This window comes from Triticum aestivum, chromosome 6B, assembly GCF_018294505.1.
Source record: "Triticum aestivum cultivar Chinese Spring chromosome 6B, IWGSC CS RefSeq v2.1, whole genome shotgun sequence".
Lineage (NCBI taxonomy): Eukaryota > Viridiplantae > Streptophyta > Magnoliopsida > Poales > Poaceae > Triticum > Triticum aestivum.
The window spans coordinates 341,993,230-342,016,675 of record NC_057810.1 but is presented as its reverse complement, the minus strand read 5'-3'; the positions used below and the strand labels follow the sequence as shown (position 1 = coordinate 342,016,675).

Below are 23,446 nucleotides of genomic sequence, written 5' to 3'. Positions count from 1 at the left end.
TACAAAGAAGGAGATCTAACATCCGGATCACCAAGCTTGTCTTCCATGCAAAGGAGAGTCCCATCCAGACACGGGACGAAGTCTTGAGTCTTGTATCTTCACGGTCCAACAGTCCGGCCAAAGTATATAGTCCGGCTGTCCGGATACCCCCTAATCCAGGACTCCCTCAGCGACCAACGTCAAGTTCTTCGGGAACAACTCATGGAGGAAGCTCGGACCACCATCGAGCAATGACGGGAAGCGTGCCACCAATCTGATAAGTGTTTGGGCCCACTGTGTAAAGGCCTGCGCCGGAGGATTCTGGCGACATGCCTTATGCAATGACCTGCCCGACGTTTACCCGTGAGCTATGGTAGTTCCAGTGGCCCACTACCTACATGTTCAAACAAGAGGTCCCAGAGAAGTACGACAGCAGGACTCATCCGTTCGAGTTCCTGAGCGTTTTCACCATCGTGATGCAAGCTACCGGAGCTCGGGATGGCAAGGTACTTACCAACTACTTCCCATTGGTGCTCAAGCCAAACGTCAGGTCATGGTTGATGCACTTGTCGATGGATTCCATCTCCTCTAGGTCGGATCTGTGCCACGAGTTTGTTGGCACCTTTACTGGCAGCCACGTAGCTCCTGGTCAGGCAAGTTATTTGCATGTGATCCCCCAAAGGGACAGCGAATGTTTGCGCAAATACATACAAAGGATCAACCGTGTGAAGTACAACATCCCAGATATTCATCCCGCCGCTGTCATTAGTGTGTTCCATCAGAACATGCGCAATCGTAAGATGCGTGAAGAGCTGGCGATGAACAAGGTTATAGATGTTGTCGAGCTTTATGTTCTGGCTGACAGGTGTGTGATACGTCCATTTTGCATCATGCTTTGATATTGATATTTATTGCATTATGGGTTGTTATTACTCATTATGTCACAATACTTATGACTTTTCTCTCTTATTTTACAAGGTTTACACGAAGAGGGAGAATGCCGGCAGCTGGAATTCTGGGCTGGAAAAGGAGCAAATATTAGAGACCTATTCTGTACAACTCCAAAATTCCTGAAACTCCATGGAAGTTATTTTTGGAATTAGAAAAAAAATGAGTGAAGAAAATACCAGAGGGGGGCCACCCACCGTTCACGAGGGTGGGGGCGCGCCCTACCCCCTGGGCATGCCCCCCTTCCTCGTGGGCCACCTGGCAGGCCTCCGGTGCCCATCTTTGGCTATATGAAGTCTTTCGCCCTGGAAAAAATGAGGAGGAAGCTTTAGGGATGAAACACCGCCGCCACGAGGCGGAACCTTGGCAGAACCAATCTAGGGCTCCGGTGGAACTGTTCTGCCAGGGAAACATCCCTCCGGGAGGGGGCAATCATCACCATCGATCCTCTCATCGGGAGGGGCTCAATCTCCATCAACATCTTCACCAGCACCATCTCCTCTCAAACCCTAGTTCATCTCTTGTATCCGATCTTTGTCTCAAAGCCTTAGATTGGTACCTGTGGGTTGCTAGTAGTGCTGATTACTCCTGGTAGTTGATGCTAGTTGGTTTATTCGGTGGAAGATCATATGTTCAGATCCTATATGCATATTAATACCCCTCTGATTATGAACATGAATATGATTGAGTAGTTACGTTTGTTCCTGATGACATGGGAGAAGTCTTGCTATAAGTAGTCATGTAAATTTGGTATTCGTTCGATATTTTGATGAGATGTATGTTGTCTTTCCTCTAGTGGTGTTATGTGAACGTCAACTACATGACACTTCACCATTGTTTGGGCCTAGAGGAAGGCATCGGGAAGTAATAAGTAGATGATGGATTGCTAGAGTGACAGAAGCTTAAACCCTAGTTTATGTGTTGCTTCGTAAGGGGGATTTGGATCCATATGTTTCATGCTATGGTTAGGTTTACCTTAATTCTTCTTTCGTAGTTGTGGATCCTTGCGAGAGTAGTTAATCATAAGTGGGATGCTTGTCCAAGGAAGGAAAGCACCCAAGCACCGGTCCACCGACATATCAGATTATCAAAGTAACGAACGTGAATCATATGAGTGTGATGAAAACTAGCTTGATGATAATTCCCATGTGTCCTCGCGAGCGCTTTCCTTCATATAAGATTTTTTCCAGGCTTGTCGTTTGCTTCAAAAAGGATTGGGACACCTTGTTGCACCTTATTTACTTTTGTTACTTGTTACCTGTTACGAATTACCTTATCACAAAATTATTTGTTACCGATAATTCCAGTGCTTGCAGAGAATACCTTACTAAAAACCGCTTGTCATTTCCTTCTGCTCCTTGTTGGGTTCGACACTCTTACTTATCGAAAGGACTACGATAGACCCCCTACACTTGTGGGTCATCAAGACTCTTTTCTGGCGCCGTTGCCGGGGAGTGAAGCGCCTTTGGTAAGTGGAACTTGGTATGAAAAAAATTATATAGTGTGCTGAAATTTATTGTCACTTGTTACTATGGAAAGTAACCCTTTGAGGGGTTTGTTCGGGGTATCTTCACCCCAAACAGTAGAGCAAAGAGTTGCTCCTCAACCTACTGAACCTACTGAATATGTTTACTTTGAAATTCCTTCGGGTATGATAGAGAAACTGCTAGCTAATCCTTTTACAGGAGATTGCATCCCGATTTGCACCTAATCTATGTGGATGAAGTTTGTAGATTATTTAAGCTTGCAGGTATGCCCGAGGATGTTATCAAGAAGAAGGTCTTCCCTTTTATCTTTTAAGGGAAAGGCATTGACATGGTTTAGGCTATGTGATGATATGGGATCATGGAACTACAACCGATTGAAATTGGAATTTCATTAGAAGTTTTATCCTATGCATCTTGTTCATCGTGGTCGTAATTATATATATATATATATTGGCCTCGCGAAGGAGAAAGTATCGCTCTAGCTTGGGGGAGGCTTAATTCAATGTTATATTCATGCCCTAATCATGAGCTCTCAAGAGAAATTATTATTCAAAAAATTTATGCTCGGCTTTCTCTCAACAATCGCTCCATGCTCGATGCTTCTTGTACTGGCTCTTTCATGATGAAAACTATTGAATTCAAATGGGATTTATTGGAAAGAGTTAAACGCAACTCAGAATATTGGGATCTCGACGAAGGTAAGGAGTCAGGTGTAACACCTAAGTTTGATTGTGTTAAATCTTTTATGGATACCAATGCTTTTCGTGAATTTAGCACTAAATATGGACTTGACTCTGAGATAGTAGCTTCTTTTTGTGAATCATTTGCTACTCATGTTGACCTCCCTAAGGAGAAGTGGTTCAAATATAATCCTCCCATTGAAGTAAAAGCAATTGCACCTATTAAAGTTGAAGAAAAGACTATCACTTATAATGATCCTATTGTTCCTACTACCTATATTGAGAAACCACCTTTCCCTGTTAGGATAAAGGATCATGCTAAAGCTTCAACTATGGTTTGTGTGACGCCCCCGATCCAGATCGTACACTAATCATGCACGCAAGCGTGTATGATCAAGATCAGGGACTCACGGGAAGATATCACAACACAACTCTAAAACATAAATAAGTCATACAAGCACCATAATACAAGCCAGGGGCCTCGAGGGCTCGAATACAAGTGCTCGATCATAGACGAGTCAGCGGAAGCAACAATATCTGAGTACAGACATAAGTTAAACAAGTTTGCCTTAAGAAGGCTAGCACAAACTGGGATACAGATCGAAAGAGGCGCAGGCCTCCTGCCTGGGATCCTCCTAACTACTCCTGGACGTCGTCAGCGGGCTGCACGTAGTAGGGGCACCTCCGGTGTAGTAGGGGTCGTCGTCGACGGTGGCGTCTGGCTCCTGAACTCCAGCATCTGGTTGCAACAACCAGAAAGAAAGGAAAAGGGGAAAAAGGGGGGAGAAAGCAACCGTGAGTACTCATCCAAAGTACTCGCAAGCAAGGAACTACACTACATATGCATGGGTATATGTGTAAGGAGGCCATATCAGTGGACTGAACTGCAGAATGCCAGAATAAGAGGGGGATAGCTAATCCTGTCGAAGACTATGCTTCTGGCAGCCTCCGTCTTGCAGCATGTAGGAGAGAGTAGATTGAAGTCCTCCAAGTAGCATCTTCAAGTAGCATCTCCAAGCAGCATCTCCAAGTAGCATCGCATAGCATAACCCTACCCGGCGATCCTCCTCTTGTCGCCCTGTAGAAAAGCGATCACTGGGTTGTCTGTGGAACTTGGAAGGGTGTGTTTTATTAAGTATCCGGTTCTAGTTGTCATAAGGTCAAGGTACAACTCCAAGTCGTCCTGTTACCGAAGATCACGGCTATTCGAATAGATTAACTTCCCTGCAGGGGTGCACCACATAGCCCAACACGCTCGATCCCATTTGGCCGGACACACTTTCCTGGGTCATGCCCGGCCTCGGAAGATCAACACGTCGCAGCCCCACCTAGGCACAACAGAGAGGTCAGCACGCCGGTCTAAATCCTATGCGCGCAGGGGTCTGGGCCCATCGCCCATTGCACACCTGCACGTTGCGTACGCGGCCGGTGAGCAGACCTAGCAACCTCCATTACAAAGGAAGTTGCGTTAACGCAGTCCAACCCGGCGCGCGCCACTCAGTCGCTGACGTCAAGAAGGCTTCGGCTGATACCACGACGCCGGGATACCCATAACTACTCCCGCGTAGATGGTTAGTGCGTATAGGCTCGTAGCCGACTCAGATCAAATACCAAGATCTCGTTAAGCGTGTTAAGTATCCGCGAACGCCGAACAGGGCCAGGCCCACCTGTCTCCTAGGTGGTCTCAACCTGCCCTGCCGCTCCGCCACAAAGTAGCAGTCGGGGGCCGTCGGGAACCCAGGCCCACCTCTACTGGGATGGAGCCACCTGTCCTTTCAGCCCCCTCATTAGAATCACTTGCGGGTACTCATCGAGCTGACCCAACTTTAGTCACCATCTGTATAGTATGTATGTATGTATAGTATATACCCGTGATCACCTCCCGAGTGATCACGGCCCAATAGTATAGCAAGGCAGACTGACAAGAATGTAGGGCCAATGATGATAAACTAGCATCCTATACTAAGCATTTAGGATTGCAGGTAAGGTATCAATGACTGTAGCAACAATGACAGGCTATGCATCAGAATAGGATTAACGGAAAGCGGTAACATGCTACACTACTCTAATGCAAGCAGTATAGAGTAGAATAGGCGATATCTGGTGATCAAGGGGGGGCTTGCCTGGTTGCTCAGACAAGAAGGAGGGGTCGTCGGTGACGTAGTCGTCCACAGGGGCATCAGCATCGTCACGGGGGCTACCGGAGAGAAGAGGGGGGAGAAACAGTAAATACATAGCAAGCAAGTGCATAACAGGTCAACAAGCAGAGCTAGACGTGTTCTAACGCGGTATGAGGTGATACCGGTGAAGGGGGGAAACATCCGGGAAAGTACCCCCAGTGTTTCGTGTTTTCGGACAGATGAACCGGAGGTGAAATGTTGCAGGTTCTCTATGCTAGGGACGCGTGGCGGACGAACGGACTGCGTATCCGGATTCGTCTCGTTGTTCTGAGCAACTTTCATGTTGAAAATATTTGAATCCGAGTTAAGGATTAAAAGATATGATTTTCTAAAGATTTTATTAATTTCTGGAATTTAATTAATTATTTAATCCAACATTATCCAGAATAGTAAATGCTGACGTCAGCATGACATCAGGGTGATGTCAGCAGTCAACGTTGACCATTGACCTGGTCAACCTGACGTGTGGGTCCAGTGGGACCCACCTGTCATTCTCTGTTTAGTTTAATTACAGATTAGTTAATTTAATTAGTGATTAGGTTAATCTAATCAGGATTAATTAACTTAATTAATTACTTAATTAATTAATTAATTAATATTTTAATTATTTTAGTTGTTATGTATTTATTTAATATATTTATTTTTATTTTATTTTTTTATTATTATTATTTTTAATTCCTTTTTTTCTTTTCCTTTTTTAAACGTTCTGGGTCGGGCCCCACGTGCCATAGGCACAGGGGCCATAGCGGGCAGGCGGGCGAGCGGGCGTCGGGCACAGGCGCAGCCCGTATGGGCGCTGCGGGCGCGACCGGCAAGGGCAACCCACCCGGGGCGCCGGCGACCACGGCAGAGCGCCGGAGAAGAGGGGGGGCGGTGGCCTGGGATGGCCTGGGTGGGCGCGGGTCGGCAGTGAGGGGAGCCGCAGCGAGGGGGGCGCGGCACACCAGGGCACGGGGAAGGGCAGCCGCAACTGCGGTCGGCGCGAGCGCGCGACCGTGGGCGCGCGAGCGAGCGGGAGGAGGGGGGAGGCGGTGCGGTGGCCGTGGTGCCGTTCGGCGATCCAAACGGCGCGACGGAACGGTGCCGGGAGAGAGAAGAGGAGGCCGGGGCCTCACCGAGGGAGTGTAGGGGACGGGGCCATGGGCTCGATGAAGGTCGCTGTGGAGGAGGACGGGGTCGACGTCGACGCAGGGGAAGCAGGCCGGCGTGGACGACGAGGCGACGGCGTTTCGGGGAAGACGGTGAGGGGCTTCGGCGGCGCGGTCCTCGTGCGGCGGGGGCGAGGTAGCTCCGGGCGGGGTCCCGCATCAGCGTGGTCGCGGACGGGCGGAAGGGCGTCGGTGGGGCGACAGGAGGGGGCCGGCTCTGCGAGGGAGGTGACGGCGACGCCGAGGCGGTGATGGGGCGATGGGATCGGGGGGTTGCCCCGATCCAGATCGGGGAAGGGCGAGAGGGAGGAGTGGGACGAGTGGGGGGGATCGGGGGAGCAGTGGGGGTTAGGGTTTCGGTCAGTGGACCGAGGGGGTTAAGTGGGGTGGCCGGCTGGGCCTGGTGGGTTGGCCCAGTGGGGTTGATGGCCTGCTGGGCCGGAGCCCCGGGGGGTTCTTTTCTTGTTGTTAGTTTTCTTTTCTGTTTTGTCTTTGTTTCCTATTGTTTTATTTTTTTGTAAAATATATATACTTGGCATCTAATTTAGTAATTCAATTTAGGCCATTGTCACAAAAAGTCAAGTCCTCGAATAATTTAGTTTGACATTTATTAATTAGAAAAGGTATTTAAATAACTATTTATGCGGCTGTTTTATTCATCTGATAGTATTTAAACATTTTATAAAAGTGGGGTTTCTTCACCACAATTATCTATGCAATATTTGGTTCACTCCGAACATTTTAGTTTTAATATTTGAAAACTTGTATTGTTTGCCTATTTTTGAATTTGAATTTGAATCGGTTTCGAACTAACTCAAGATTAGCAACTATAAACGAGGTGACGTGGCACCATTAGCAGAGGATCACTGTAGCTTAATTACCCGGGCGTCACAATTCTCCTCCACTACAAGAAATCTCGTCCCGAGGTTTAAGAGGGGAGTAAGGGGGGAAGGTTTGGTGACGAATATAGCGGGTCTTCTCATCCTGGCTTGCTCTTCTCGAAGAGGTCAATCCAATATATTGATGCCTTCATACTTCTGCTTCAGGTCAAAATGATGAAGTCGCCATCCTTTCTTCGGGATCTTCATCGTACTTACGAAAAGGATATGGGGGGAAGACTCGGGAAGGGCGGGCCTTACCAGGTTGACTATCTGGTACATAACTCAGGGAATGGGGTAGGAAGTAACTCTCGAATTGAACTTAAGAAAATATCGAGAGTAAAGTAAGAAGGTACCATGAGAAGTTTCAAACGGATAGGCCATTGTTCGATGTCTGAAACAACATGCGAAAGGGGTCTAGAGCAATGAGATTGAGTATTGCGTCTGCTACCAAAATAGATCACTTGGGACGGTGGCCCGTGAATTACATACGAGGCCGCACACGAGGAACAACCTTGGGAAGAGGGGGTGCAGGAGAGTCAGGTTTCGATCCTGTGGAACTGTGGGTTATGGGCCCACCATGTGGTTGAAAGTAGGAAGGGGGCCGACATTTTGCACGGTCATGATAGTAAGGCGTGTCAAAGGGTAGCCTGTCAGATATGTCGGCAACAACATCGATACCAAGGGCGAGGGACGAAGAGAACCATTTTCCTGCTCGTTGAACGAGGTGGGCCAATAGGCAAAGTTCTCGTCCATCGGTGGTTACCGGAATATCATCAACAGTCGTAACAGGGTCTTACTGACCAATTATACATCGAGGTGTTTACATAAGCAGTGAATCTTTACTCTTAGATTATATAGATCACAAGAATGTCAAACACATCAATGGAAAGGAAAATATGAATATCAGATTAACAGAACAATGGAAAGGAAAATGTGTTAAAACACATAATTCAGGGGTATATCCTTCCCAAGGACAAGCAGAGCAAGATATCCATGACAGGATATAAAGTAGACAACCATTTAGGTAAGGGGAGGAGGAATCTCATGATATTACCCATACAACGGTGTTAGGATAAATGATAAACAAAATTTAGCATCGTGCTTCAAATGTTCCCGTTGAAAATCGGAGTACCATTGACATGCTTCGAGGTAGCATTGACATGGTCTTCAGGTGAAGATCAAACTTTGGAAACACGAAGGATCCATCAGGAATAACTTGTAGAATAAGTCTTACAATTTCCCCATGGATGAACGGATAACCTTGCTGAAAAGGAATCTATAGTGATAGGTCCTCCAGCCGAGGGGGGGGGTGCTAGGCATGACATCATGTTACCGGGTCATCAAAGGATCAACATCATAACTCTTGGAAAATGTCCCAACCATCATATCTGACCGAGATTCAGATCCGATTGGTGTCAGGATACCCCAGACTCAGGATGTCCGAGAAGAAAAGCTGCGGCACATATCGACGAAATGACATTGTAAGATTCTCGGGAAATGAACTATGGGAGCGGGTTCCTGAAACAATAGTTCATCATTAAACCAAGGAGAGGACAAGGAGGTGTCTGGTGAACTCAACGGCAATTCACCGAGATTCCCAAAAGATGGATTTCCACCATTAGGTGAACAAGGAGATAACATTTGTCAGATCAAATGATATAAGGAAGTATGCTCGAGGAAAACATACACAATTAAACATTGGTTGAAGGGTGCGCCCGAAATGTGGATTGGGTTGCACGACCAATGTCAGAATGGTGATTCAATTAGCGAAGGACTTAGAATGAACTATCGATCATTAACTTCAAAGCAATAGGGTTGCTAGAAGTGCATAATCCAAACAACACCGTTCACTTGTGGGTACCCCGGTTGGAATCAACACGAGGACCAAGAAAGAATGGTGATGGTGAGAAGTATCATTATAGAAAGAATTCTTAAGAGGTGGAGCAATCCTCACAACATTCTTAACATCAAAGATGGTAATACTCCGCGGTAGAATATACATAAGTTGGATAGCAAGGAATTCAAGGTACAACACAATACAGGAACAAGTTTTGTGTTGGAGGGAATGCAATAATGTTGTCGCTGATAACACCAATCATCGAGGGCAAGGATGGTATTTCTCATCATGATTTCAATAGATCTCTTGGAAGAGCTCAGAATGTTGATGATATTCACGACACATTTGTCGCGAGAGTTCATGAAGATGTAATCGATCGGTGATGACATCAAGTCAAAGTAATGATAAAGTGAAAGGTTATTGGAACCAAGGGTACGACACAAACTCGAAACCAAGCTTGTTGTTCAAGGCGAAATGATATGACGATGATGATCGACGTAAGGTTAGTTCATCGTTGAAAATTGTGCTCCGGGAAGAAGGACCGGGTAGCACAGTTAAAATTAGCTCGATAATGATATAGCCGATCAGGCTAGGAATGACTTGAAGGATTAATAAATTTGTAAGCAGTGATGGGTTCAAATACTTGTTGAATCGCAATGCGAACTCGATTCAGTTATCGGAGTCTTTGAGTGTATAATAACTCAGAGCCCGTGAAAAATTGGAATCAGTGGAAAGGTAGCACTTGATGAAGAACTCATAAGAAGTTATGCAGTTCCATGATAATCTTGAGATACCAGGGGGTAATACTCGACACAAGATCAAAGTAAAGATTGGACGGGTGTATTAATCCATAGGAGACAATTGTTTTAACTTGTCCGAGAAATGGAATCAAGGAAGAACAATCATGGTCGGAACCACGGTTGCAAGGGATCAATTCACAGATACCATATGTTAGTTATCAAGGAAATAGTTATTATTACAAGAAGCTTCCATGATAGGATATACATCGCGTCCATGGGCATGAACACAAGGTTCGAGGTCGACTCCCACTTCTCCAAAGCATAACCTTACATTCACTTCTCGTTTCGATAATGGCATTAGTGTTGAAAGTTATACCTGGTGAAATACCAGATGAGTATGACCCGTGAAAACTTCCGAGTTCACACATAGTAAGGAAGGCATAGGTTCAACCCATCAGGGCGTCTTACGAACATATACCACAAACTTCGGGGTAAATAATACAAGCTCGAAAGTAGAGCATTGTTCAAAAGCAGATGATACAATTTACCAAGGCATTATATACCCATGGAAAGGCTCTCAAGGTTATTCAATATGAAGGACACTGTCGGATAAAATCCAACAAAGGAACCGATGGTCCACAAGGGATCTGAGGTGAGCACCGGTACTCAACCAGAGGAAGAAGAATGCACGGGCATCATATTATAGAACATCGGAATGATTCGATGCTTAGATAATAAAGGAATTTCGATTTCCAAAACAAAGGATCAGAAGCAGTCGCTCTGATCAAGGATGGATAAGTTGGATATACCAGAGGCACAATTGACGACAAATAGTTTGGTCGAGAACCAGCTCATGTTCAAAAATGATGTCTGAGCCGGAAGGATAATTTAGAAGGGTTGATAGATGATTGTGTGCATTCGCACACATGCTGAATCAATAGGATCAAAATGACGATGCCTAAGGATACTAACGAATATTGCCAGACATATGGAAAGCATCCATAATGCAAGCAGACAAGTATTGCAGAGCAATAAGCTATTAAGGATTTTTGGAGGATCAAATAGTATTTCGAAGACCATTGTGAAACACATGAACAACTGGGGGATGAGCGGATACTCGATAAGTGCGAGAATTATCCATAGGGGTATTCAGGTGACAAGGAACAGCAAGGCGATAAGCTCAAAGGATTATCGAGACAACGACGAGTGTTTCGAGGTATCTGGTAATAACAAGACCAACTGGGGATGAATGTAAGAATAACAACTGCAAGTAGTTATCCATAAGGGTTGACGGTGGAAGGGGAATTGCAAATGCGATGAACATAAGTTCTCGGGTTAACAACGGAGAGTATCTTCAGGGTCTTCACGTGCCGCAGACGATCATCATTAATAAGGGGCTCTCCGGGTGAAAGTGATAACGAGATCCTAATGTTAGATTTAGCAAAAATCATTTAACCCGAATAGAAGAGAAATAAGAGTCCCAGAGTATAGGTCGAGGAATAAAAGATCCTAATACCACCCAATGGCGACGTGGGCCCGTAAGGCACACAGCCAAGTTAGTAAAAGTTTTGCAATGGCTAGACTCAACTTCGGCCAAGGAGTTGGAAAGGGGATTCCTACAGGCAGTCGGCTCTGATACCAACTTGTGACGCCCCCGATTCAATCGTACACTAATCATGCACGCAAATGTGTACGATCAAGATCAGGGACTCACGGGAAGATATCACAACACAACTCTAAAACATAAAATAAGTCATACAAGCATCATAATACAAGCCAGGGGCCTCGAGGGCTCGAATACAAGTGCTCGATCATAGACGAGTCAGCGGAAGCAACAATATCTGAGTACAGACATAAGTTAAACAAGTTTGCCTTAAGAAGGCTAGCACAAACTGGGATACAGATCGAAAGAGGCGCAGGCCTCCTGCCTGGGATCCTCCTAACTACTCCTGGTCGTCGTCAGCGGGCTGCACGTAGTAGTAGGCACCTCCGGTGTAGTAGGGGTCGTCGTCGACGGTGGCGTCTGGCTCCTGAACTCCAGCATCTGGTTGCGACAACCAGAAAGAAAGGAAAAGGGGAAAAAGGGGGGAGAAAGCAACCGTGAGTACTCATCCAAAGTACTCGCAAGCAAGGAACTACACTACATATGCATGGGTATATGTGTAAGGAGGCCATATCAGTGGACTGAACTGCAGAATGCCAGAATAAGAGGGGGATAGCTAATCCTGTCGAAGACTATGCTTCTGGCAGCCTCTGTCTTGCAGCATGTAGGAGAGAGTAGATTGAAGTCCTCCAAGTATCATCTTCAAGTAGCATCTCCAAGCAGCATCTCCAAGTAGCATCGCATAGCATAACCCTACCCGGCGATCCTCCTCTTGTCGCCCTGTAGAAAAGCGATCACCGGGTTGTCTGTGGAACTTGGAAGGGTGTGTTTTATTAAGTATCCGGTTCTAGTTGTCATAAGGTCAAGGTACAACTCCAAGTCGTCCTGTTACCGAAGATCACGGCTATTCGAATAGATTAACTTCCCTGCAGGGGTGCACCACATAGCCCAACACGCTCGATCCCATTTGGCCGGACACACTTTCCTGGGTCATGCCCGGCCTCGGAAGATCAACACGTCGCAGCCCCACCTAGGCACAACAGAGAGGTCAGCACGCCGGTCTAAATCCTATGCGCGCAGGGGTCTGGGCCCATCGCCCATTGCACACCTGCACGTTGCGTACGCGGCCGGTGAGCAGACCTAGCAACCTCCATTACAAAGGAAGTTGCGTTAACGCAGTCCAACCCGGCGCGCGCCACTCAGTCGCTGACGTCAAGAAGGCTTCGGCTGATACCACGACGCTGGGATACCCATAACTACTCCCGCGTAGATGGTTAGTGCGTATAGGCTCGTAGCCGACTCAGATCAAATACCAAGATCTCGTTAAGCGTGTTAAGTATCCGCGAACGCCGAACAGGGCCAGGCCCACCTGTCTCCTAGGTGGTCTCAACCTGCCCTGCCGCTCCGCCACAAAGTAGCAGTCGGGGGCCGTCGGGAACCCAGGCCCACCTCTACTGGGATGGAGCCACCTGTCCTTTCAACCCCCTCATTAGAATCACTTGCGGGTACTCATCGAGCTGACCCAACTTTAGTCACCATCTGTATAGTATGTATGTATGTATAGTATATACCCGTGATCACCTCCCGAGTGATCACGGCCCAATAGTATAGCAAGGCAGACTGACAAGAATGTAGGGCCAATGATGATAAACTAGCATCCTATACTAAGCATTTAGGATTGCAGGTAAGGTATCAATGACTGTAGCAACAATGACAGGCTATGCATCAGAATAGGATTAACGGAAAGCGGTAACATGCTACACTACTCTAATGCAAGCAGTATAGAGTAGAATAGGCGATATCTGGTGATCAAGGGGGGGCTTGCCTGGTTGCTCAGACAAGAAGGAGGGGTCGTCGGTGACGTAGTCGTCCACAGGGGCATCAGCATCGTCACGGGGGCTACCGGAGAGAAGAGGGGGGAGAAACAGTAAATACATAGCAAGCAAGTGCATAACAGGTCAACAAGCAGAGCTAGACGTGTTCTAACGCGGTATGAGGTGATACCGGTGAAGGGGGGAAACATCCGGGAAAGTACCCCCAGTGTTTCGTGTTTTCGGGCAGATGAACCGGAGGTGAAATGTTGCAGGTTCTCTATGCTAGGGACGCGTGGCGGACGAACGGGCTGCATATCCGGATTCGTCTCGTTGTTCTGAGCAACTTTCATGTTGAAAATATTTTAATCCGAGTTACGGATTAAAAGATATGATTTTCTAAAGATTTTATTAATTTCTGGAATTTAATTAATTATTTAATCCAACATTATCCAGAATAGTAAATGCTGACGTCAGCATGACATCAGGGTGATGTCAACAGTCAATGTTGACCATTGACCTGGTCAACCTGACGTGTGGGTCCAGTGGGACCCACCTGTCATTCTCTGTTTAGTTTAATTACAGATTAGTTAATTTAATTAGTGATTAGGTTAATCTAATCAGGATTAATTAACTTAATTAATTACTTAATTAATTAATTAATTACTTAATTAATTGATTAATTAATATTTTAATTATTTTAGTTGTTATTTATTTATTTAATATATTTATTTTTATTTTATTTTATTTTTATTATTTTTTTTAATTCCTTTTTTTTCTTTTCCTTTTTTAAACGTTCTGGGTCGGGCCCCACGTGCCATAGGCACAGGGGCCATAGCGGGCAGGCGGGCGAGCGGGCGTCGGGCACAGGCGCAGCCCGTATGGGCGCTGCGGGCGCGACCGGCAAGGGCAACCCACCCGGGGCGCCGGCGACCACGGCAGAGCGCCGGAGAAGAGGGGGGGGCGGTGGCCTGGGATGGCCTGGGTGGGCGCGGGTCGGCAGTGAGGGGAGCCGCAGCGAGGGGGGCGTGGCACACCAGGGCACGGGGAAGGGCAGCCGCAGCTGCGGTCGGCGCGAGCGCGCGACCGTGGGCGCGCGAGCGAGCGGGAGGAGGGGGGAGGCGGTGCGGTGGCCGTGGTGCCGTTCGGCGATCCAAACGGCGCGACGGAACGGTGCCGGGAGAGAGAAGAGGAGGCCGGGGCCTCACCGAGGGAGTGTAGGGGACGGGGCCATGGGCTCGATGAAGGTCGTTTTGGAGGAGGACGGGGTCGACGTCGACGCAGGGGAAGCAGGCCGGCGTGGACGACGAGGCGACGGCGTTTCGGGGAAGACGGTGAGGGGCTTCGACGGCGCGGTCCTCGTGCGGCGGGGGCGAGGTAGCTCCGGGCGGGGTCCCGCGTCAGCGTGGTCGCGGACGGGCGGAAGGGCGCCGGTGGGGCGACAGGAGGGGGCCGGCTCCGCGAGGGAGGTGACGGCGACGCCGAGGCGGCGATGGGGCGATGGGATCGGGGGGTTACCCCAATCCAGATCGGGGAAGGGCGAGAGGGAGGAGTGGGACGAGTGGGGGGGATCGGGGGAGCAGTGGGGGTTAGGGTTTCGGTCAGTGGACCGAGGGGGTTAAGTGGGGTGGCCGGCTGGGCCTGGTGGGTTGGCCCAGTGGGGTTGATGGCCTGCTGGGCCGGAGCCCCGGGGGGTTCTTTTCTTGTTGTTAGTTTTCTTTTCTGTTTTGTCTTTGTTTCCTATTGTTTTATTTTTTTTGTAAAATATATATACTTGGCATCTAATTTAGTAATTCAATTTAGGCCATTGTCACAAAAAGTCAAGTCCTCGAATAATTTAGTTTGACATTTATTAATTAGAAAAGGTATTTAAATAACTATTTATGCGGCTGTTTTATTCATCTGATAGTATTTAAACATTTTATAAAAGTGGGGTTTCTTCACCACAATTATCTATGCAATATTTGGTTCACTCCGAACATTTTAGTTTTAATATTTGAAAACTTTTATTGTTTGCCTATTTTTGAATTTGAATTTGAATCGGTTTCGAACTAACTCGAGATTAGCAACTATAAACGAGGTGACGTGGCACCATTAGCAGAGGATCACTGTAGCTTAATTACCCGGGCGTCACAGTTTGTAAGAGTAATACAAGAACACCTACACCACCTGAGCAAATTAAAGTTGAACCTAGTATTGCTATGGTTAAAGATCTCTTGGCTGATAATATTAATGGGCATGTTATTTACTTCTGTGATGAAGCTGCTAGAATTGCTAGACCCGATACTAAAAATAAACATAGACCTGTTGTAGGCATGCCTATTATTTCTGTTAAAATAGGAGATCATTGTTATCATGGCTTATGTGATATGGGTGCTAGTCCAAGTGCAATACCTCATTCCTTATAGAAAGAAATTGTGCATGACATTGCACCCGTTGAATTAGACGACATTGATGTTACTATAAAGCTTGCTAATAGGGACACCATTAAACCAGTTGGGATTGTTAGAGATGTTGAAGTTTTGTGTGGGAAGGTTAAATATCCTGCTGATTTTCTTGTTCTTGGTTCCCCACAAGATGACTTTTGTCCCATTATTTTTGGTAGACCCTTCTTGAATACATCTAGTGCTAGGATTGATTGTGAAAAAGACACTGTCACCATTGGCTTAGATGGTATGTCTCATGAGTTTAATTTCGCTAAGTTTCATAGACAACCTCGTGATAGGGAACCACCTTGTAAGGATGAGATTATTGGTCCCTGTTAATGCTAACATAGACTGCAAAAAGGATATTGTGACGATTGGTTTAGGGGATATGTCTGACGACTTTAATTTTGCTAAATTTCATAGACAACCCCATGATAAAGCATTGCCTAGTAAGGATGAAATTACTGGTCTTGCTTCTATTGTCGTGCCTCCTAATGATCCTTTAGAACAATATTTGCTAGACCATGAAAATGATATGTTTATGAATGAAAGAAGGGAGTTAGATGAAGTATTCTTTAAACAGGGACCTATTTTGAAACACAACTTGTCTGTTGAAATTCTAGGGGATCCTCCACCACCCAAGGGTGATTTCGTATTTGAGCTTAAACCACTACCTGATACTCTTAAATATGCTTATCTTGATGAAAAGAAGATATATCATGTTATTATTAGTGCTAACCTTTCAAAGCAGGAAGAAGAGAAATTATTGAAAACTCTGAAGAAGCACCGTGCTGCTATTGGATATACTCTTGATGATCTTAAGGGCATTAGTCTCACTCTATGCCAACACAAAATAAAATTGGAGAAAGACGCCAAACGAGTTGTTGATCACCAATGATGGTTAAATCCTAAGATGAAACAAGTGGTAAGAAAAGAAATACTAAAGCTCCTGGAGGCAGGTATAATTTGTCCCTTTGCTGATAGTTAGTGGGTAAGTCATGTCCATTGTGTCCCTAAGAAGGGAGGTATTACTGTCGTTCCTAATGATAAAGATGAATTGATCCCGCAAAGAATTGTTACAGGTTATAGGATGGTAATTGATTTCCACAAATTAAATAAAGCTACTAAAAAGGATCATTACCAGACATACACATTTAACCATCAAACATACACATTTTTGCTTTCTAGATGGTTACTCTGGTTTCTCTCAAATACCTATGTCAAAAGAGGATCAAGCAAAGACCACTTTTACTTGCCCTTTCGGTACTTTTGCTTATAGACGTATGCCTTTTGGTTTATGTAATGCACCTACTACCTTTCAAAGATGCATGATGGCTATATTCTCTGGCTTTTGTGAAAAGATTGTTGAGGTTTTCATGGATGATTTCTCCGTTTATGGGTCTTCTTTTGATGATTGCTTGAGCAACATTGATCGAGTTTTGCAGAGATGTGAAGAAACTAATCTTGTCTTGAATTGGGAAAAATGCCACTTTATGGTTAATGAAGGCATTTTCTTGGGTCATAAAATTTCTGAAAGAGGTATTGAAGTTGATAAAGCTAAAGTTGATGCTATTGAAAAGATGTCGTGTCCTAAAGACATTAAAGGTATAAGAAGTTTCCTTTGTCATGCCTCTGACTAACATCTTACAAAAAGATATTCCTTTTGTCTTCGATGATGATTGTGTAGAAGCATTTGAAATACTTAAGAAAGCTTTGATTTCAGCACCTATTGTTCAGCCACCTGATTGGAATTTACCCTTTGAAATTATGTGCGATGCTAGTGATTATGCCATAGGTGCTGTTCTGGGACAAAGAGTTGATAAGAAACGAAATGTTATTCAATATGCTAGTAAAACTCTAGACAATGCCCAGAGAAATTATGCTACTACTGAAAAAGAATTTTTAGCAGTTGTATTTGCTTGTGATAAGTTTAGACCTTATATTGTTGACTCTAAAGTAACTATTCACACTGAACATGTTGCTATTAAATATCTTATGGAAAAGAGAGATGCGAAACCTAGACTTATTAGATGGGTTCTCCTACTACAAGAATTTGATTTGCATATTATTGATAGAAAGGGAGCTGAGAACCCCGTTGCAGACAACTTGTCTAGGTTAGAGAATGTTATTGATGGCCCACTACCTATTGATGATAGCTTTCCTGACAAACAATTAGCTATCAAAAATGCTTCTCGTACTGCTCCATGGTATGCTGATTATGCTAATTACATTGTTGCTAAATGTATACCACCTAGTTTCACGTACCAGCAAAAGAAGAAGTTTTTCTATGATTTAAGACATTACTTCTGGGATGACCACACCTTTATAAAGAAGGAGTAGATGGTGTTATTATACATTGTGTACCTGAGCATGAACAAGAACAGATCCTACGCAAGTGTCACTCCGAGGCTTATGGAGGACACCACACTGGAGATAGAACTGCGCAGAAGGTATTGCAATCTGGTTTTTATTGGCCTACTTTCTTCAAGGATGCTCGTAAGTTTATCTTGTCTTGCGATGAATGTCAAAGAATTGGTAATATTAGTAGACGTCAATAAATGCCTATGAATTATTCACTTTTGTTGAACCATTTTATATTTGGGGCTTTGACTATATGGGACCGTTTCCTTCCTCTAATGGGTATACACATATTTTAGTTGTTGTTGATTATGTTACTAAGTGGGTAGAAGCTATTCCAACCAGTAGTGATGATCATAACACCTCTATTAAGATGCTTAAAGAAGTTATTTTCCCTAGGTTTGGAGTCCCTAGATACCTAATGACTGATGGTGGTTCAAATTTTATTCATGGCGCTTTTCGTAAAATGCTGGCTAAGTATGATGTTAATCATAGAATTGCATCTCCATATCACCCACAATCTAGTGGCCAAGTAGAACTGAGTAACAGAGAGCTTAAATTGATTTTGCAAAGACTGTTAATAGATCTAGAAAGAATTGGTCTAAGAAACTTGATGATGCATTATGGGCTTATAGAACTGCATATAAAAATCCTATGGGTATGTCTCCATATAAAATGGTTTATGGAAAAGCATGTCACTTACCTCTCGAACTAGAACATAAGGCATATTGGGCCATTAAAGAGCTCAATTATGATTTCAAACTTGCCGGTGAGAAGAGGTTATTTGACATTAGCTCACTTGATTAATGGAGAACTCAAGCCTATGAGAATGCCAAACTGTTCAAAGAAAAAGTTAAAATATGGCATGACAAAAGGATACAAAAGCGTTAGTTTAATATAGGTGATTATGTGTTGCTTTTCAACTCTCGTTTAAGATTTTTTGCAGGAAAACTCATCTCTAAATGGTAAGATCCTTACGTTATCGAGGAGGTCTATCATTCCGGTGCCATAAAAATCAACAACTTCGAAGGCACAAATCCGAAGGTGGTGAACGGTCAAAGAATCAAACATTATATCTCAGGTAATCCCATAAATGTTGAAACCAATGTGACTGAAACCGTAACCCTGGAGGAATACATAAGGGACACTTTCCAAAACGTTTCAGACTCCGAAAAGGTATAGGTATGTGGGATGGTAAGTAAACTGACTCCAAAACAGTTCTAATAGCAATTTTTTCTCCGTTTGGGATATTTAAGAAAATAGGAAAATAAGAAGTAGTCCGGGAAGGACACAAGGCGTCCACGAGGGTGGAGGGCACACCCCCTGCCTCGTGGGCACCTCGTTTGCTCTCCGGACTCCGTTTTCTTGCACGATACTTCTTTTTCTCGGAAAAAATTCATTATATAATCTCCCACCAGTTTTGACCCTCGTATCACGCAAATATCCTCTGCTTTTGTTTCGAGCTGTCTTTCTGATAGATTTGGATCACCATGACGTCTTCAAGCGCTCCCAAGGACAAGTTTTTTGAGAAGGTCATCAACCCCTACCTCGCGCAAGTGTTGCAACACCCTCAAACCATTGAGATGCGTGAGGGGGTGCTGCACATCCGCGATGTTGAGGGACCAAGGAGGACTGTAAGCATGGAGACAAGGCTTGAAGCAATGGAGCAACAAGTTTTCAAGTGCCAGGAGATGGTGGAACGTGAACTCGATGCCAACCACATAATGATCACGGAGTTCACCAACAACCACAAGCTGGATGCCGAGAACATTGGGGAGACCATCTTCAAGCTTCACGAGAAAATGGAGCACCTCCAAGCCCAGATCTATGAACTGCAAAACCAAAACTGTGAGTATGAATACAGATTCAAAAGGATGAGTTTGGCTGCAGATTCGAGGATCCCGGAGACTCGATCATCCTTTTATGATGGTGAGTCTATGCCTTGGAAGATGGACCACAAGCCTACATCATCAACAACTCCATCATCTCCATCATCATCACCTCCAAAGAAGGAGACATAATCACATGGGTATGGGCACTCCCCTTGGCAACTGCCAAGCTTGGGGGAGGTGCCCCGGTATCGTATCACCATCACACTCCTATCTTTACCATTTTTCTTAGTTTGATCCTTTTGGTAATATCTTGATCTAGTAGAATAAAGTTTTAGAATGATCTAGTTTTGAGTTTTGCTTTATGATTCCTCTATGTAATTGAGTCCGTGAGCTATATATAATAAAGATTAGTCTTGAGTCAAGGGTTTTGCTATCTTGCTATGATCTTGAGGGAATAAAAGAAAAACAAAGAATAAAAAGAAATAAAGAGATCATATGGATCTTATGGAGAGTAATGACTTCACATATTAAGAGTATGATAAATAAAAGTTGTTGAGAGTTGGCAAACATAGTTTTGGTCATCGTTGCAATTAATAGGAAGTAATAAAGAAAGAGAGGTTCTCACATATACTCCCTCCGTTCCAAAATAGATGACTCAACTTTGTACTAAAATTAGTATAAAGTTGAGTCATCTATTTTGGAACGGAGGGAGTAATATACTATCTTGGACATCTTTTATGATTGTGAGCACTCATTAAAATATGACATGCTAAAGAGTTGATGTTGGACAAGACAACATAATGGGTTATCTTTTCTTACATCCGAAATAAAGTATATTGTCATGGATCATCCAACATGTTGAGCTTGCCTTTCCCTCTCATGCTAGCCAAATTCTTTGCACCAAGTAGAGATACTACTTGTGCTTCCAAATATCCTTAAACCCAGTTTTGACATGAGAGTCCACCATATCTACACATGGATTGATTAAGATCCTTCAAGTAAGTTGTCATTGTTGCAAGCAATAAAAATTGCTCTTTAAATATGTATGATTTATTAGTGTGGGAGAAAATAAGCTTTATACGATCTTGTGATGTGGAAGAAATAAAAGCGACGGACTGCATAATAAAGGTCCATATTACAAGTGGCAATATAAAGTGACGTTGCATTAAGATTTTGTGCATCCAATCCTAAAAGCACATGACAACCTCTGCTTCCCTTTGCGAAGGGCCTATCTTTTATTTTTGTCTTATATCTTCATACAAGGGTCTTGGTGATCTTCACCTTTCCTTTTTACATTTTATCCTCTGGCAAGCACATTGTGTTGGAAAGATCCTGATATATATATATATACATAAACACTATTCTGATCACAGGATGAGAATAATATTCTCATCACAACCTGACCTGCCCCGCTAGTAGTACGTTGAACTTCCCTGTGAACTAGGTTGAACTTCCGCCAACATTGCCCAAATGGGGCTTGCAATATACCGTTGGAAAGCTATGGACATCAGTATAATGACCCAACTTAAATTTTTGGCAAAATATAAGCGGTTTAAGAGTAGTTTTGAAAACCGTTTTTTCTTCACACAAAAAACGTGAATCGTATTTTTTATCGCATTTCTAAACCGGTTATCAGAATGAGGCATATAATATGGCGTTGGAAAGCTGCTGCAAAACCGCTACTTCCACGTGTTGAAAGTTTTCTCTAATTCTCTATGGTTAAAGAGTAATTTCAAAAAACGTAAAATTTCGCAAACCGAACAGCCGACTTCGTATTTTTGACGTCATTCCTAAACGTCTAATCCAATTGAGGCATATGATACGGCGTTGGAAAGCTTATGAAAATGCACAAATTTTGCATGTTGAAAGTTTTTTCTAATTTTGAACGGTTTAAGAGTAATTTAAAAAATGGTACAAGTCCTACCGAGTTTGTATTTTCAAGCTAATTTTTTAACCGCGCGTCCGACTGCAGCAAATGATATGGCGCTAGAAAGCTTGAACAAATGCGAAACTTTTTGGTATGTATTATTTCTCCCGATTCTTTACAGTTTTAAGTCAGTTCTGAAAATGGCAAAAAACGTATTTTCTCCGTATTTTGTACAAACTTTGTTGGAATGATGCAAATAATATACCGTTGAAAAGCTACGAAAAATCCGAAACTTTTTCCTGTTGACAGTTTTCTTTGATTTCCAACCATTTTCAAGTAATTTCAAAAACGGCGAGATCATTCGTTTGCCTTTATCGCAAAACAGATTCGTGAAAAATGCATCGCGTGAAGTGCCTGAACTTCTCGGTATGAAACCTTGAACTTCACTCTGTTTTTCACGTGCTTTTTTTGCCCGTAGCTCTTCATCCACGCATCGGAACACTCACCGGAATTGAGCAAGTGATATCCCGATGAAAAGCTTCTGTAGACACGCAATTTTCCCGTGTTGATCATTTTTTCATACTCGCAACGGTTTTAAAAGTTTTTCATCTGAAATTCATTCGGTGTAATAGTTGACCTTCCAGCTGTTTTCACGTTGAACTTATGTGACGTATTTTCATTTGTAATTTTCTTATACATTCGTCAATGTCACACAAATGATATTTCTTTTGTACAAACCTTTCTCACAATAATTTTTTTAAGTTTCTTCGACCGAGGACTTTGAACTTACACAAATGATTTCCTACTGTTTTGAAGTCGAGATCATGATTTCTGCCTTCATCGCGAATGGAAATACACTGCGTGAAGTAGTTGAACTTCTCGTGCATGTCTGTTCGAACTTCACACTATTTTTAACGTGTTGTTTTTTGCACTGCGTGAAGTAGTTGAACTTCTAGGACGTGTCTGTTCGAACTTCACTCTGTTTTTGACGTGTTGATTTTTTACGTGGTGTTTTTTGCACTATGTGAAGTAGTTAAACTTCTGTGGCATCTCTTTTGAACTTGACCCTGTTTCACTTTTTTTGTATTTTTTCTTATATGAAATACACACCATGTAGTACGTGAACTTTCGGTTGTTATCACTTTGAACTTCTCTCTGGTTTGAGAGAATTATTTTAAAACACAAAAAATAACATATTTTTTATGTATTTTGGACATCTAAATACACGTTGAACCTCTCTTAGAAGAATTTTTCAACTTTTCCTCGTCGAGCACTTGAACTTCTAGCAACCATTTTTTCGTTTATGAGTTGTTTCTACAAGTGCAAAAAATGGTGTTGTGTTTTTTATTTTTTGAACAGGTAGATCCTATGTTTTAATAAACTCTGAACTTCTTTGTTATTTCAATTTGAACTTCACCTTTCTATATTTTGAGTAAAGAATTGTATTCGGTTTTTATACGAAAAAAATCGAACATGGAAATACAAGGTGAACCTCTCTCGTAAGAATTTTTGAACCTCCCGAGATAGAGCACTTGAACTTATTTCAACAAACCTTTTAAGCTTTTATTTTTTTATATTATTATTCTCACCCGAAATGCATTTTTTGCAGTACTTGAACTTCTCGTTGTTTTCACCATGAACTTCTGTCGCATTTTTGTGTATACGTCGA

At 43.7% G+C, this 23,446-nt stretch overlaps 1 pseudogene; it reads left to right on the top strand.

The window, feature by feature from the left end:
- LOC123137109 (uncharacterized) overlaps positions 1-23,446 on the top strand; it is a 274,654-nt pseudogene that overhangs the window by 81,057 nt on the left and 170,151 nt on the right.